Here is a 12,151-nt window from a genome sequence, read left to right as displayed (position 1 = left end):
GCTAAAGACGACAATGTAGCCATCCAAGTGTTAGAGTGTCCTGGTGAGTGCCAAACCCTGTCCCAGGGGTGCAGACACAGGGCGACCATCACTGGACCTCTGCACTGGTGGAAATCGCCTGGCGGACACAGGAAACCTAAGCAAAACCTCGGCCCCGGAGGCCTTTGCCAGGGTGGACAAACTCTCATTCACTGAGTGTAGGCGAGGATACAGCAAGAGCCATCATTGGCGCCCACCAGGTACCAATGCTGTCCTTGGATCTCATTCGGTTCAGGCCCGGAGGGTCCAAGCCCTGGATCCCGGTATCTCTGAGGGCGCTGGCATCTGTGGCGGGTAGGGGGAAGGACGTGGCACCCTTTCCCTGGGGTAAAGGTCTTACCCTGTGAATGAGTAAGTAAGTAAATAAAGTTGCTCAGTCGTGCCCAACTCTTTGCAACCCTGTGGACGGTAGCCTACCAGGCTCCTCTGTCCATGGGATTTTCCAGGCAAGAGTACTGCCATTCCTTCTCCAGGGGATCTTCCTGACTCAGGAATCAAGCCCAGGTCTCCAGCATTGCGGGCAGACGCTTTACCGTCTGAACCACCAGGGAAGTATCTACTCCATGCAGAGGCAAACAACACTTTGTGTCATTGTCTCTGTGGCGCAATCGGTTAGCGCGTTCGGCTGTTAACCGAAAGGCTGGTGGTTCGATCCCACCCAGGGACGGCGGGGTGAAGTTTTAGAGAACACCAAAGAGACACCCTTTTGCCAAGAAGACACCGGAGAAGTGCTGCAGAGAAAGAGCACAGGAGTCAGCTGTAAAGGAGCAGCGGGGAGTGGTTCTGAGTGGATTGGAAGCGTTGATCATTCCTGAGAGCCCAGAGCGCTGACGGCCGGCGCCGTGAAAAGGCCATTGAGGTCCGCAGCCCGGGAGGGGTGGCGTCCACACTGCTGGGCTTCAAGGTCTCCTGGGCTTCGGACCCACCCCCTCGCCTCCTGCGGCTTCCGGGAGCTGGGGAGTCGGCGGGGGCGACCTCTGCTCTCGGGCGCGTAGCTGAGGGTATGAGGACTCTGCCTTGGGTGCGGGACCCCGAAGGCAGTCTGAGGGGGCCCGAGGGGCCTCACTTCAGGGGAGAGGAGGAACCCTAAAGCAGGGCCCTCGGGAGCCGCCGTCTCCGTGCCTGAGAGAGCTTGGGGCTCCAAGGTTTCTGCATGAGTGTTAAAAGTTGGTGGCTTGGATAGTGGCTGCAGAACCTTGGGTTTTCCTGGATACAGTGTTTAGCGGCAGCGAGTGTCCCCTCTCCATAGCGTAGTGGTTATCATGTTCGCCTCGCGCGTGAAAAGTCCCGGGTTTGAAACCAGGCGGAAGCAAATCGCTTTTTTCCCCTGAGATTTGCATTCTCATCGGCAAAACGAAAAGGCGCGAAAGGCACGGGGTAAGGCAGCTGACGCAGCTGTAGAAGGAGTTGGTGACCACCTGAAAGTCTACTCAGCACAAGAAAGCAGCCCTCTTTCTCTGCTCCGAGCCTCTGCGGAGTCCAGGCCCAGTTCATCCCAGCGGGGGAAGGACAAGGCTGACTTCGGGTCACCTTTACGTCCGGAAACCCCTCCGGCTCCTTGTCGGGCTCCTGGATCTTTCACATGTTTACAGATTGTCACTGAAAACCAAGAAGCTCATTCCCGTGAAGCTCACTTGCTTTTTCCCCCTCAGCACACTTGAGGAGCAGTCTTATTTTCCTGGTAGAAGAAAATAGACCGCACCCAGGTCTCACCGTGGGCTCCAGCCAAAGTCACGGAAATGAAGAATTTAAGGCTCCGCGAACTGGTACCCGTGCGGTCATCAGAGGCCCCGAGGCCAGGTCAGAGATCTGGAGGTAGACGGATCCGCTTATCACCCGTTGAAAGCCAAGTCACCGCCTGCCTCGGTGGAAAACTGAGGTTCACAAAGAGAGCAGCAAGGCAGCACACAGCCCTAGAGCTAGACCAGGAGGGACTCAGTAGATACTTTGTGACCTGGTCTCAGAAACAGAAGCATCCCCCAGGAAAGGGGATTTGAAGGGCGATGAGCAGCCGGTCAAGGGCTGGGAGCCTTGCACAGCTGCACACAGCTCTGGTCTGCTGGGCAATTTCCTGTTCTCTGCATCTCTGGTTTCATCTTTTACACTTTCAATTTTCACTTGGAGGCGCTAAGTCATGTTTTGTGTACAGCTCCCTGGTGGGAGCTGCTCTGTGGCCTGAGTTCGACTCCCGGTCAGGGAAAACTCTTTCTGCATCTGTACTCACAGGAGACTTCCTCTTCCTACTCAGATCAGAATTGTATTTTGCATCAAGATCCAATGCAGAAGAGTTTCTGCACTGAGTTCCTAAATGTCACTGAGTCTGGACCTCAGGGCACTTGACCTGGGGCTGGCTGTTGGAGGTGAGATTTCAAAGAATACCAAGGAGAGATAAGAAAGCCTTCCTCAGTGATTAATGCAAAGAAAGAGAGGAAAACAATAGAATGGGAAAGACTAGAGATCTCAAGAAAATTAGAGATACCAAAGGAATATTTCATGCAAACATGGGCATAATAAAAACAGTAAAGCGGTGGCAAGAATGCACGGAAAAACTACACAACAAAGATCTTAATGACCCAATAGCCATGATGGTGTGATCACTCACCTGGAGCCAGACATCCTGGAGTGCAAGGTCAGGTAGACCTTAGGAAGCATCACTACAAACAAAGTTAGTGGAGGTGATGGAATTCCAGCTGAGCTATTTCAAATCCTAAAAGATGATGCTGTGAAAGTGCTGCACTGACTATGCCAGCAAATCTGGAAAACTCAGCAGTGGCCACAGGACTGGAAAAGGTCAACTTTCATTCCAGTCCCAAAGAAAGGCAATGCCAAAGAATGCTCAAACCACTGCACAACTGCACTAATTTCTCTTGCTAACAAACTAATGCTCAAAATTCTCCAAGCTAGGCTTCAATAGTATGTGAACCGAGAACTTCCAGATGTTCAAGCTGGATTTAGAAAAGGCAGAGGAAGCAGAGATCAAATTGCCAACATCTTTTGGATCATAAAAAAAGCAAGAGGATTCCAGAAAAAGCATCTAATTCTGCTTCATTGACTAAGACTTTAGTCAAAGGAAGCCTTTGACTGTGTGGATCACAACAAACTGTGGAAAATTCATAAAGAGATGGGACTACCATACCACCTTACCTGTCCCCTGAGAAACCTTTATGCAGGTTAAGAAGCAACTGTTAGAACTGAACATGGAACAATGGGCTGGTTCCAAACTAGGAAAGGAGTACATCAAGGCTGTATATTGTCACCCTGCTTATTTAACTTCTACGCAGAGTATATCATGTGAAATGCCAGGCTGGATGAAGCACAAGCTGGAATCGAGACTGCAGGGAGAAATATCAATAACCTCAGATATGTAGATGACACCACCCTTATGGCAGAAAGTGAAGAGGAACTAAAGAGCATCTTGATGAAAGTGACAGAGGAGAGTGAAAAAGCTGGCTTACAACTCAACATTCAAAAAACTAAGATCATGGCATCTTGTCCCATCACTTCATGGCAGATAGATGGGAAGCAATCTAAACAGTGACAGGTTGTATTTTCTTGTGCTCCAAAATCACTGCAGATGGTGACTGCAGCCATGAAATTAAGCACATGCTGCTTGGAAGAAAAGCTATGACAAACTTAGACAGCATATTAAAAAGTGGAGACACTACTTTCCCAACAAAGCTCCATCTAGTCAAAGCTATGGTTTTTCCAGTAGTCATGTATGGATGTGAGAGTTGGACTACAAAGAAAACTGAGTGCTGAATAATTGATGCTTTTGAACTGTGGTGTTGGAGAAGACTCTTGAGATTCCCTTAGACTGCAAGGAAATCAAACCAGTCCATCCTAAAGGAAATCAGCCCTGAATAGTCTTTGGAAGAACTGATGCTGAAGCTGAAGCTTCAATACTTTGGCCACCTGATGGGAAGAACTGACTCATCGGAAAAGACCCTGATGCTGGGAAAGACTGAAGGCAGGAGGAGAAGGGGACGACAGAGGATGACATGGTAGGATGTCATGACATGGTAGGATCGATGGACATGAGTTTGAGCAAACTCCAGGAGTTGGGGATGGACAGGGAAGCCTGGCATGCTGCAATCCATGGGGTTGCAAAGAAAAGGAGAAGACAGAGACTGAATTGAATTGAGACATAAAAACGCTTAAAGACTTCATCAGCTACATTACAAGAAATGTTAAAGGAGTCCTCCAGGAAGTACAACACTGACACCAGCTGGAAATCTGGATTTACACAAACGGATGAAGGAAAAATGGAAGATTTTAAATTTAAATCTCTTAGAAATATGGGACAGATTTTTTTTAAAGAACAGAAGATTGTAGGGTTTATAACGTGCACCGAAAAGGAGAAACATGAAGAGATAAAGTTGCTAGCTGCACTCTTTCAGGATATTCTGGACTCCCAGTGACCCCGACTGGGCAACCTGCTCTTGGTTTAGGTCCAGAAACGAGGGACAGAAGGGTAGTGAAGGAGGCATTTTTTGGAAAGGAAGAGCAGAGTAGAAAGGACCACAAAGCCTTGGAGTACTTACTTAAAAGGTACAAGGAGAAAGTTATCCTTGGGTAGGCTTAGAACCACCAACTTTCCGGTTAACAGGCAAAGGCGCTAAACAATCACGCCTCAAAGCTCAATACAAATGACCTTCTTTTCAGCCCCTTGGGTGCCGATTGCCCCAGCTGCCCCTTGCTCCCCTCGCCTCGCAGAAACAGCGCCCCTGAAACGCCCCCGGCCTGAGCCGGGAGGATAGGTATGGGTCTAAGGAAGCTGAACACTCGCTTGGGCTCCAGTATTTCTTCTGTTCTTTGCTCCGCCTTCACCAGACCGTCTGAGCCGCTGGCGCTGCCCTCCCTCCGCTCGGCCGCGGTCGGTGAGGCGAGAGCTGGAACCAGCGGGTGGGGAGGGTGGTCCAAGGAACAAACGCGAAGAGCCGGGAAAGAAGCCGGCGAGGTGGGGACGAGGACAGTCAGACTTCCCAGACGGTACGTGCCGGATCTGGGGTGATGATAATCGGTTTTTGATTTTGTTTTGTTTTCTCATCATGTATCAGAATTGAGAGGAAGAAAACGGAAGCCAGTGAAAGAGAGAATACGAACACCCGAGTAAAGTTTCCAAGAATAAAGCAGTGCAGTGATTGGAATCATTTTATGTCAAATGACATAGATTAAGGACAACTGTCAAAGCTTGGGTTGTGGTGCGCCGTGATCGTATAGTGGTTAGTACTCTGCGTTGTGGCCGCAGCAACCTCGGTTCGAATCCGAGTCACGGCATTAGGTTACACCTGGCATCTCCTTGTTTTTTTCTTTTCTTAAACCCCGTAATGGTCTACATTGGGTTCTCCGAAACGTGACCGCCAATTCTATCCAAAAAAGAAATTATTAAGGTGTGTGATCACAGAACAAAATGCACAAACCATTAATGAACAGCTATTTGATGTGAAATCATCACCAGGATCAAAATGCAGAAAAATTTTTATCAAGGAAGTATGGAAGATACACTTTGATATACGATGAAGCCCTTTGATACATTTTCCAAGTAATGCCTACCCATCCCCTGCCACTCTAAGCTATTCTGATGGCCACCCCACAGATTAAGTTTGTCCTTTCTTCAAACTCACCTAAATGAATATACACATTTTACTATCTAGGGATCATCAAGCAGAAATTCTGAAGTCGAGTTTCCCACTAGTAAGGAAATCACGGAGTTAGTTGAGCACCATGTGAAAGCAATGGACAAGTTTTTGCCCTGGATAAAGCCCCTTCAAGATCAGGTATCTCTGCTGCCAGCTAACTATAAGCACGTACCCCGAGGGCCACCGTCTTTCACTCAGGGTCACCCTTCGCCCTTCTACCCTTACCAAATCACTCTCTGCAAAGTAATTCTAGCAGAGGTCTCCCAATTCTCCTGCCCCTCCCCACACAGGCAAAGCACACTCTCTCACCCACCAGAGTGACTGCCTTTCATCAACTCTTCCAGAGCCACACACACCCACAGCCACTGTGCTGTCTCATCTACTGCTCCCTCTGCAAGCTTGTTCCACACCCCCACCCCCATCCACCACCCCCTCTTCCTCACTCAGCTCTTGCCCTACAGTGGACATAACATTTATCCTAACAGGTCTTCTGAGTGAGTGTCCAAGGGAAAAGGGAAAATGTGCCCACTACCAGATGGAGACCACAGGGATTCCAAACAGCAGCAGCTGGAGAGTCAGGACATTTCCCTGGATCACCATCCTATTGATATTCTGGTACTGATTTTTACACATACTTTCTGCTTATGTCAACAATAACAGTCTTCCCTTTGTGGTAGTGAGATGAATTGGAAACTCAAATTGCTCAGGGAAATGAATGTGAATGAATGGATTGAAGGAGAATATTTTAAAAATATAATCCACCCTCACTCTACTGAAGAGTGGGTGGAAATGGCAAAGGCCTGAGAGGTTGGGTGAGTCTGCTTTTGGTGGGCCAATCATTGGATTTGAAGCAGCCGCTCCTGGGAACTCCCCAAGCTTGGGTGTCTCCAAGGGATGCTTTGAAGGATTCATCTGCACTGCAGTGATGGACCACAGGACCTGATTTCCTTTTCCTGGGAAGCCTAAGCCAGGGTCTTACTGGATCACAAAGATGGATATTTTAATAACCAAAAGTTATAAGGAAATATTCTTGACATTTTTACTCATCAGGGAAATAAACCTTAATACTACATGGAGATATCATTATCCTGCAGCATGATTGTATTTAAAAGAATTCGTACATCAAATGCTGACAGTTGTGGAGCAATTGGATCTGTAGTAGTCAGTTTAAAATCATTCTAGAAGACTGTTGGCAATTTCTGATAAAGTTAGTCTTGTACCTACTCCATGACTCCAAAATTGCAGTACATCCATGAATGCAGAAGTATACAAAAATATTGATATGGATTATTCATCAAAACACCAAGAATATTCATCAAGGACACCAATTAACACCAAAAAACCCACCAGAATTGCTCCAATAATACCAAAATTAATAAGTGATATACATAACAGTATGAATATGTTTAGTGAACAAAATGTTTCATGAAACAAAAGTCAGTAACAAAAAATGTACATTCATTTGAGTTTCAAAAGCAGGCAACAGTACATGATTGCAATAGACTTCAGAATTAGTAATTAAGTGATCTTGTGTAGGAATTCGGAGAAGGCAATGGCACCCCACTCCAGCACTCTTGCCTGGAAAATCCCATGGACAGAGGAGCCTGGTGGGCCGCAGTCAATGTGGTTGCTAAGAGTTGGACACAGCTGACTGACTTCACTTTCATTTTTCACTTTCATGCATTGGAGAAGGAAATGGCAACCCACTCCAGTGTTGTTGCCTGGAGAATCCCAGGGACGGCGGAGCCTGGTGGGCTGCCTGCCGTCTATGGGGTCGCACAGTGTCGGACACGACTGAAGTGACTTAGCAGCAGCAGCCGTGTAGGAATTGCCTGGAAAGGGTCTCAAATGACATTGCTAGGATGGTAGCAGTTTTCTATAACTTCGTCTGGGTGGTGATTACACTTGCTCAAGTTCACAAATTGTGCCTATGAATTAAAGATGTGTGCTTTTTACACAGTGTGGAGTATAGTTCAATGATTTACTGTTTCCATAGAAATCAGTGGATGGTGGGTGGAGACAAGCTGCTGTAAACTGTGATGACTAGTTTGCATTTTATTGTAAACCCATTGAAAACTCATTTTCCTTTAGTGTAAAAAAAAAAAAACTACTGATATTAGAAATACCTTTTACAGAAAAAAAGTCATTGACCATATCATTTCATTAGTGCAAGCTACAGACAAAGCTACTTGAGAGGCAATATTTCTACTTCGGAACATGTTCTGCTCAACAGTGAGACAAGAAGTTGACCTAGGTTTTGCTTTGACCAGCCCACTTGTGTGCTGTGGGATTTACTCCTCACAGAATACAAATGCAAGGCCAGCAGCAAACTGCTCTCCAACCACTGCTAAGTGGCATAACTTGTGCTGGAATTAAAAGCAAAATGAATATTACTCAACCGTAAAGGGAAAAAAAAGAATGAAATAATGCCATCTGAAGCAACGTGGATGACCTGGAGATTCTCATATTGAGTGAAGTAAGATGGCAAATACGATATCACTTATATGTGGAAACTAAAACACAAAAACAAAAATGATACAAATGAAATTATATACAAAACAGAAATAGACCCTCAGATGTAGAAAACAAGCTGCTGGTTACCAAAGGGAAAAGAGTAGAAAGAGGGATAAATTAGGAGTTTCAGATTAACTTATATACACTACTGTGTATCAGATAGATAACCAATATGGACCTCTGGCACAGGGAGGGACCTAAACTCAATATTTTGTAAATAAATAAAATATTTTGTAATAAAAACCTATATAGAAAGAGAATCTGAAAAAAATGTATGTGTAACTGAATCACTTTGTTGTACACCTGAAACTAACAACACTGTAAATCAACTATATGCCAATTAAAAAAAAAAAAAGCAAATGAAAAGACGTTATAGACACTAACTTGATAGCGCCTGGATATGAACCGAGGTTGCTGCCACCACAACACAGCACTATACACCATACAAGCACAGTGCACAACAGGACTTCAGGTAACTATCTCGACATAAATAAATCCACACTAATTTATTTCTGGACACTTACAGAAGTTCGTGCTTTTCTCTCTTTCATGCTCTTCTCCGATTCTTCCTCCCCAATTTGCTAGTTAAAAAAGCAGTTTTTCTTTCTGAGGATCTGGCCCGAGCCTCTTCACAGACTTCCTGGAAGGTCTGCCGGCAGGTTTCATCCATGTCTTTGCTTGCTCTCGCTCCTTTTCACGTTTCCTCTTTGGATGTGATCTCTTTCCCGTTAAGCCACACGGACCACACCTACTAAACCGCTGCCCAAAGGTGCAGATGGCCGAATGAAGGTGGAGCAAACCCGGAGCCGTCACTGAGTCCACCGCGGGTTCAGCTTCCCTCGGGCCCCCCTCGGCTCAGGCCTGGCGTCCGGGCGCTGGCATCTGAGGCGGGTGTGGAGTAACGCGTGGCAGGGGCGCTCGGTTGCACTTCTGCCTTCGCAATCGCCCGACGCCCGGCTTTCCAACGGGAACGATCACTGAGTGGACTCCGTCTCTCCGATGGCCCGAGGCTTGGAGACCGAGCTGCTCTCCCGAGAAAGGCAGGTGGCTTCGCCTACCTTTGAAGCTTTGCTTGCTTTCTGCGGGGATGAGTGAGTGAGTCACTCTATGGAGACCAAAAACGAACTGGTGTCGAGTCTCTGTGGCGCAATCGGTTAGCGCGCTCGGCTGTTAACCGAAAGGTTGGTGGTTCAAGCCCACCCAGGGACGTGTCTCAGCCTTTTGGAGTTTAAGTGATGTATGATTGATCATTTCTAGTCTGTACACCGTTCCCAAGCTCCACTGCTACAGTCCTTTCTCTTGTGTCTTGTACACACAAACACGAGAGCCTATATCCAGATAGTCACTGATCCTCAGAAAGAGTCTCTGGAGGAAAGCAGGTCAGTGGGAGTCCTGGAATTCAGGAAAGAGCAGGCTTATTATCTTTACCCTGTAAACTCCTTTCACCAGTGAAGTTTCTTTCACTGTTTTTGTAGACTTTATTTATCCCTTTCCATATACTTCTTTTTATTTTTATTTTTACTTTATTTTACTTTACAATACTGTATTGGTTTTGCCATACATTGACATGAATCCACCATGGGTTTCCATATACTTTTGTAATTACTTTGGTTCTATGCTTTTCCTGTGACAGTCATCATTCTTGCACACATGGCTACAGGGTAGACTCCTGGAAGAGTAATTGCTCTGTCATAGCCTTTACATGGTTTGTATATAATTCCTTTTTCTTGCCTTTGTTGACTTATTGGGTGTAAATATTTTGTTATTTCAGCAACTGCTTTGGGCATTACAGCATACATACATCTGTAACTTAGCACAGCCTGCCTTCAAGGGATGGCACACTTCCTCATATTTCTCCCCTGCCTGCCCTTATGCTTATGTTGTCCTGTATTTTACTTGGCATATGTTTTGAATCCCACATCCAAGGTTATTACTTAAAAAAAAAAAACCTGCCCCATGTTTTTAAAGTGATTTAATTGATAAAAAATCATATGTTTCCCATGCATAGACCATGTCTCTTTTCCTTCATTTCCTTTGTGTCCATCAGGAATTCCAGTTCATGTGAGTTCCCTTCTCCTTGGAGGGCTCCGTTAACTTCTCTTGCTGTGTGGCTTTTCTGGTGACGAAGTCTTTAAGCATGGGTATGTCTATAAATGTCATCATTCAACTTCTACTTTCAAAGAGATTTGGGAAGGGGGTCAGTAGGCATAGGATTACACTCTTTTTCACTCTCAGTCCTTTAAAAATGTTGCTTCACTGTCTTCTCACTTCCATTGTTTTTGATGAGAAATCTGACATAATTTTTACTTTTGTTTTCTGAATGTACTATGTATTTTCTTTCTGGCTCATTGGACATCTTTTTTTCTTTTATAATGGATTGGAGCAGTTTAATTACTCTGTGACTAGGCACAGTTTTCTTCCTGTTCCTTGTGCTCACAGTTCATTTGTCTCCTTGGATGAGTGGGTTTATAATTTTCATTATGATTGGAGTGTGTCCTCTTGGGTTTCTTCAGTTTTTTCCTTCAAAAAATTTCTCCTGGTATTTTTTGAGACTCCAAATACTCTCTTATGTTAGGCCTTTTAAAGTTGCTCTACCGATTTGCGGGTCACCCTTCGGCCTGAGTAGACCAACGATGCTATGTGGGTTGGGTGGATGGCTGGGGGATTGGGCTGGAGAGGAAACATAGTAAATTGGGAAGAGGATGGGCAGGACAGCCTGGGCGCTCGAACCAGCGTAGGGAGGGTTGTGACTGCAAGACTCGAGCAGCGTCATCCTTTATACCAGAAAGCTGGCAGGCACTATGGGGAAAAAACAAAACAAGAAGAAAGTGGAGGAGGTGCTAGAAGAAGAGGAAGAAAAATATATGGTGGAAAAAGTTCTAGACCATTGAGTGGTAAAGGGTAAAGTGGAGTATCTCCTAAAGTAGAAGGGGTTCTCAGATGAGGATAACACATGGGAACCAGAAGAGAACCTGGATTGCCCTGACCTCATTGCTGAGTTTCTGCAGTCACAGAAAACAGCACACTTCAAGACAGATAAATCAGAGGGAGGCAAGTGCAAAGCTGATTCTGATTCAGAAGATAAGGGGGAGGAGAGCAAACCAAAGAAGAAGAAAAAAGAGTCAGAAGAGCCACGAGGTTTTGCCCGGGGTTTGGAACCAGAGCAGATTATTGGAGCTATGGACTCCAGTGGAGAACTCATGCTCCTAATGAAATGGAAGAACTCTGATGAGGCTGATCTGGTCCCTGCCAAGGAAGCTGATGTCAAGTGCCCACAGGTTGTCATATCCTTCTATGAGGAAAGGCTGACGTGGCATTCTCACCCCTCAGAGGATGATGACAAAAAAGATGATAAGAATTAACTTTCTTGAATACCAGCCCCTGTCACATCTGACTGGGTATCAAGTGGGGAAGGAAGGAGTTCTCCTTGTCTTGACACCATGAAGGTGGCTTGAGAAGATGTCCTTTGAAGAGCCAGTATAGTTTCTGTGCCCTACAGCAGCCCAGGGCTTCAAAGCCGCTCCTTGTGGCTTTGTACAGTTTGCACACCCCTCCCGGGGGAGGGGAAGGAGGGTCAAGGTTTCAAGGCAACCCGTTCTGAACTTTGCTGAGAAAAAAGCAAAGGGCCTTCTATGAAGGACAAAACGTAGAAAGGGATGTGGGAGAGCAGGAGATACTGTAGATCTTCAAAGAGCATCTCCACAAACCACACAGCCTTCTTCCCGATAGGGTTAACTTCGCATTTTTACAGCGTAGCATGTGTGTAGTTTTTGGCTATTACTGGTGTATTATTTGGGGTGGGTGGGGTGGGGTGGGAAAGAAGGGAGATGGGTTAGGATCATTTTTGTTAAAATTTGGGGAAATGGTGAAACAGAGGAATGAACGACTAATGATGATTGGGTTCAGTGTCCAGAATACTGCATCCTTTCAAAAAATGTCATTGGCAACCTACATGAGGG

At 45.9% G+C, this 12,151-nt stretch overlaps 3 non-coding genes and 1 pseudogene across 3 annotated transcripts; all 4 read left to right on the top strand.

The window, feature by feature from the left end:
- On the top strand, positions 633-706 carry TRNAN-GUU. Its single transcript has one exon. It is a non-coding gene; the product is annotated as a tRNA-Asn (tRNA).
- Positions 5,245-5,316, top strand: TRNAH-GUG. The gene has a single exon. It is a non-coding gene; the product is annotated as a tRNA-His (tRNA).
- TRNAN-GUU lies at positions 9,328-9,401 on the top strand. Its single transcript has one exon. It is a non-coding gene; the product is annotated as a tRNA-Asn (tRNA).
- LOC108635653 lies at positions 10,945-11,583 on the top strand (annotated as a pseudogene).

This window comes from Capra hircus, chromosome 3, assembly GCF_001704415.2.
Source record: "Capra hircus breed San Clemente chromosome 3, ASM170441v1, whole genome shotgun sequence".
In the NCBI taxonomy this organism is placed as follows: domain Eukaryota; kingdom Metazoa; phylum Chordata; class Mammalia; order Artiodactyla; family Bovidae; genus Capra; species Capra hircus.
Note: the sequence above shows the minus strand (reverse complement) of the source record. Positions and strands in the feature narration are given on the sequence as shown.